The sequence below is a fragment of the Rhinoraja longicauda genome, unplaced genomic scaffold (assembly GCF_053455715.1).
Source record: "Rhinoraja longicauda isolate Sanriku21f unplaced genomic scaffold, sRhiLon1.1 Scf000272, whole genome shotgun sequence".
Classification (NCBI taxonomy): domain Eukaryota; kingdom Metazoa; phylum Chordata; class Chondrichthyes; order Rajiformes; family Arhynchobatidae; genus Rhinoraja; species Rhinoraja longicauda.
Genome location: NW_027601490.1, coordinates 40,498 through 46,629, shown reverse-complemented (window position 1 = coordinate 46,629; position 6,132 = coordinate 40,498).

Genomic DNA, 6,132 nt, shown 5'->3' with positions numbered 1-6,132 from the left:
TTTCATAGTATTTGTCTGGCTATTATAATGTTTGGAATATCCCAAGACCATAGTAGGTGCATGGAAATAGCGTTTTTTTCCCTTTATTGTTTATTTTAAATGAATCTGTTGAAATATGAGAGGGAAATTTAACACAACACTTTGAACAGATGTAGAATATTAGCTCTAAAAATCTTTCTAGCTTTTAAGGAAGTCAGGCAAAACTTTTTTTTTGTCAATTGCAATTTTGATTGATTTGAAAATGCTTTCACCAGACAGAGTGACATGTTATGTGTGAGCATCAAACAAAAATATGAATTTCAAACTGATGGTATTACTTAAAATATCCTCTGGCAGTTATGATTTCACGTTTTGGTTTATTCACAAATATTGCAATTGGTATTTGTTTATTATTGTCAAGTGTACCGAGATACAGTGAAACATTATTTTGTGTGCTATGCAATAAACATACCATGCATGAGTACAATCAGGACATATACATGTACAACATAGACACAAAATGCTGGAGTAACTCGGCGGGACAGGCAGCACCTCTGGATAGAAGGAATGGGTGATGTTTCGGGTCGAGACCTTTCCTCAAAATTCTTGTAAAATAAGCCATATGTCAGAATATATACTTAATAACAGAAGTTGGATCAAAAGAAAACAATTCACAGTTAAATAATGAATACATTATGCTAAAAGGAAAACAAAATCCTTTACAATTTAAAGAAACATTGCTGAGACATATCTTTTTTTTAAATGTCAATCACATAAAATTTCCCTCGAATAATATTTTGCATGAAAATATTATTTCATGAAAATATTAACTGAACAGTTGCGTTCAGTCTCAGATCATCTCTAGGGAAAGGCATGAAATAGAATAAATCTCAAAGAAAGCAAACTTTCAAAGATGTAGGAATTAATGTTGAGCCAAGCAAACTGTTGTCATTCCCCTGAGAGTCTTCACAACATGCACTGGAACTGAAGTCAACTGAGGCCCTCTGCTGGCCGAGATTTGAAAACTCCAGTGACTGAAATAAAAAGGACACAAAGTGCTGAAGTAACTCAACGGGTCAAGCAGCATCTGTGGAGAACATGAATAGGTGACGGTTCGGGTCAGGACCCAAAATGTCACCTATCCATGTTTTCCAAAGATGCAGTCCGCCCCGTTGAGTTACTCCAGCACTTTATGTCCTTTTGTGTAAACCAGCAGTTCTTTTATTTCTATAAACTGAAATAAAAACAAGGAATACAGAGGACACCAGCAAGTCAGGCACTATCTGTGGAGAGAAAGAAATGAAAGTTAATGTTTAATCAGAGACCTTTTTACAACTTCAAAAAAGTCAGAAATAAAACAAGTTTCAAGTTTTGGTGAAATGTTGAAGCGGCTGAGAGAAGGGAAAGGGAATGTCTATTCAGAAGATAGACAATAGACAATAGACAATAGACAATAGGTGCAGGAGTAGGCCATTCAGCCCTTCGAGCCAGCACCGCCATTCAATGCGATCATGGCTGATCACTATCAATCAGTACCCCGTTCCTGCCTTCTCCCCATACCCCCTCACTCCGCTATCCTTAAGAGCTCTATCCAGCTCTCTCTTGAAAGCATCCAACGAACTGGCCTCCACTGCCTTCTGAGGCAGAGAATTCCACACCTTCACCACCCTCTGACTGAAAAAGTTCTTCCTCATCTCCGTTCTAAATGGCCTACCCCTTATTCTCAAACTGTGGCCCCTTGTTCTGGACTCCCCCAACATTGGGAACATGTTATCTGCCTCTAATGTGTCCAATCCCCTAATTATCTTATATGTTTCAATAAGATCCCCCCTCATCCTTCTAAATTCCAGTGTATACAAGCCCAATCGCTCCAGCCTTTCAACATACGACAGTCCCGCCATTCCGGGAATTAATCTAGTGAACCTACGCTGCACGCCCTCCATAGCAAGAATATCCTTCCTCAAATTTGGAGACCAAAACTGCACACAGTACTCCAGGTGCGGTCTCACCAGGGCCCGGTACAACTGTAGAAGGACCTCTTTGCTCCTATACTCAACTCCTCTTGTTACGAAGGCCAACATTCCATTGGCTTTCTTCACTGCCTGCTGAACCTGCATGCTTCCTTTCATTGACTGATGCACTAGGACACCCAGATCTCGTTGAACTCCCCCTCCTCCTAACTTGACACCATTCAGATAATAATCTGCCTTTCTATTCTTACTTCCAAAGTGAATAACCTCACACTTATCTACATTAAACTGCATCTGCCATGTATCCGCCCACTCACACAACCTGTCCAGGTCACCCTGCAGCCTTATTGCATCTTCCTCACAATTCACACTACCCCCCAACTTAGTATCATCTGCAAATTTGCTAATGGTACTTTTAATCCCTCCGTCTAAGTCATTAATGTATATCGTAAATAGCTGGGGTCCCAGCACCGAACCTTGCGGTACCCCACTGGTCACTACCTGCCATTCCGAAAGGGACCCATTTATCCCCACTCTTTGCTTTCTGTCTGTTAACCAATTTTCTATCCATGTCAGTACCCTACCCCCAATACCATGTGCCCTAATTTTGCCCACTAATCTCCTATGTGGGACCTTGTCGAAGGCTTTCTGAAAGTCGAGGTACACCACATCCACTGACTCTCCCTTGTCAATTTTCCTAGTTACATCCTCAAAAAATTCCAGTAGATTTGTCAAGCATGATTTCCCCTTCGTAAATCCATGCTGACTCGGAACGATCCCGTTACTGCTATCCAAATGCTCAGCAATTTCGTCTTTTATAATTGACTCCAGCATTTTCCCCACCACTGATGTCAGACTAACTGGTCTATAATTACCCGTTTTCTCTCTCCCTCCTTTCTTAAAAAGTGGGATAACATTTGCTATCCTCCAATCCACAGGAACTGATCCTGAATCTATAGAACATTGAAAAATGATCTCCAATGCTTCCACTATTTCTAGAGCCACCTCCTTAAGTACTCTGGGATGCAGACCATCAGGCCCTGGGGATTTATCAGCCTTCAGTCCCATCAGTCTACCCAAAACCATTTCCTGCCTAATGTGGATTTCCTTCAGTTCCTCCATCACCCTAGGTTCTCCAGCCCCTAGAACATTTGGGAGATTGTGTGTATCTTCCTCAGTGAAGACAGATCCAAAGTAACGGTTTAACTCGTCTGCCATTTCTTTGTTCCCCATAATAAATTCCCCTGCTTCTGTCTTCAAGGGACCCACATTTGCCTTGACTATTTTTTTCCTCTTCACGTACCTAAAAAAACTTTTGCTATCCTCCTTTATATTATTGGCTAGTTTACCCTCGTACCTCATCTTTTCTCCTCGTATTGCCTTTTTAGTTAACTTTTGTTGCTCTTTAAAAGAGTCCCAATCCTCTGTCTTCCCACTCTTCTTTGCTATGTTATACTTCCTCTCCTTAATTTTTATGCTGTCCCTGACTTCCCTTGTCAGCCACAGGTGTCTCTTACTCCCCTTAGAGTCTTTCCACCTCTTTGGAATAAATTGATCCTGCAACCTCTGCATTATTCCCAGGAATACCTGCCATTGCTGTTCTACCGTCTTCCCTGCTAGGGCCTCCTTCCAATCAATTTTGGCCAGCTCCCGCCTCATGCCTCTGTAATCCCCTTTGCTATACTGTAATACCGACACTTCCGATTTTCCCTTCTGCCTTTCCATTTGCAGAGTAAAACTTATCATGTTGTGATCACTGCCTCCTAATGGCTCTTTTACCTCTAGTCCCCTTATCAGATCAGGATCATTACACAACACTAAATCCAGAATTGCCTTCTCCCTGGTAGGCTCCAGTACAAGCTGTTCTAAGAATCCATCTCGAAGGCACTCTACAAACTCTCTTTCCTGGGGTCCATTTCCAACCTGATTTTCCCAGTCTACCTGCATGTTGAAATCTCCCATAACCACCGTAGCATTACATTTTTGACACGCCAATTTTATCTCCTGATTTAACTTGCACCCTAAGTCGAGGCTACTGTTTGGGGGCCTATAGATAACTCCCATTAGGGTCTTTTTACCCTTACAATTTCTCATTTCTATCCATAAGATATCTGAAGAGATCAATTACATAAGTGCAATGCAGACTGAAAGAGGGCAGTAAAAGTGACTGTTAACGAGATGCAAGTAGCAAAGGATAAATGATATTTGAAATAACAAAAGAAGAAAGACAAACCAAAGTGAATGCTGGAAACATGAGATGGAAGGTAGGGATGACATTCAATTTTGAACCCAAAGTAGCTTTGAGTTCTTCCACCAACTATATCTTTGTGTTCTTTGTGTTTTGGAGTCTTTACCCTAGTCAATGAACCTTTTTTCCCGTGTTCAGCATTCCCTGTCCACATTTGGCCTCTAATCCCTCCTGGATCAATCATCACAAACTGCCTATTTAACTATCCTAATTATTTCTCTGCCCTTTCTTACTCTAACCTATTCCCTCTCCCCTCTTACCCTCACCACTAAACCTGCAGCATTCCTCCAATACACCAGTCATTACTATGGTGCTGCTCCCTGGTCTCCCAATGACTCTGAAAGTTTCACCATCTTTGCTGCCAATTCCACCCTGTTCTCACTTTCATATGACAGATATTTAAGTTTTCCTTTCATTGAACATAGAACAGGAATATGTCCCTTGACCCACCATGTCGGTGCTAAACACGATGCCAAGTTAAATCAATCTCATCTGCCTACATGTGATCCATATTCCATGCACATCCATGTCACTATCTAAACGCCTCTTAAATGTCACTATAATCTCTGTTGCTATCACCACCCCTGGCAGCTGTTCCAGACAACCATCATTCTCGGTGTACAACGTTGGCCTGCTCCTTTCCCTTCCTCTGACCTTTTTTTTCCCTTTCTCAACTTTGCCATCACAATCGCAGGAGACAGGAGACATTAGCGAGGCCAAAATCCATTTCATGGCCGGTACTCCCATAGCAATTGAGACACAAAACTTATTTTGTGCAAGGACTCTGTTAATTCCTTCCAATTTCTTTGTCTCCAGTGTATCTATCATGACGGTTTATATTATATCACTGCTTTCAATTTGGCTTCTCCTGCTTCACATTGTGGTTTCTGTTGTAGCATAGATGACTGGACACGACGACTGGACTCTCGAGTATGTTTGTTCAATTTTCCAAGTACACTCTCCCTCTTTCCAATCAGAACAAATTTAGGATTTCCCCTCTCAATTCAATCCCTCTGCACCACCACCAACCAACTTCCAAATTAACAACACACATGCAACATATACGTGGTCATGCCCAAATAATTTTTTGTGTATGATGTTGGTACTCAATTGTTTAATAATCAATTTTACACTTCCATAAAGAATGTGCATTCAAAAAATACATTTCTAGAACTTTCCTCTTTGGTGAAGGAGTCTAAAGCAAGCAATCCAAGTACCAATTTAAATTTCTGTCCTGTATGACAATGTTAGGAATCATTTCTCACGCAGAAAAATGGAAACTTTTTGCAAATATCTGCACCCTGATGCTTTATTTAAGATTTTGAATCTGAGATCAATATTTCTTTTGCTAGTAATGGTTTTTAAGACATTGGAGCCAAGTCAGTTGGGTAGAGTTGGACCAGCCATGATTTGCATAAGTAGATGAACAAGGACCCGCCCACCCGGTAGGCCTGACTTGCCCGCCGCGGTGGTGGGCCCGCATCGCAGACAGGAACCCGCCCGGTAGGCCCAGCTCGCCACTGCACACCAGGGACTTGCCTGGCATGGACTGAGGCCCGGCTCACCTGCTGCTGATTAAGGACCCACGGGAGAGCCAGCAAGCAGACCGGCTGCGGGAGGGAGTGCATGGCCTCGATTGTGTCTTGGGCCGCTGGAGGCCCTACATCTGGGGCTCAGATGTATCGGGCACCACTCCAAGAGGCCGAGCACGTGGCCCGCACGCAGCCTACAGCGGTGGAGCAGTGGCGGAGGACACCACGGCTACGTTTGGCCAGGCTGACCCTGCAATACCACCAGGACAGCAGACCTTCACGGTCAGATCAAGATCAGTGCACTTACAACAGCTGGAACTTGGAAATGGCATCAAACTGGTGACTCTGTATACTGTCTGTGTACTTCTGCTATACATTTGCATTTGATGTGAGATGCTTGTCT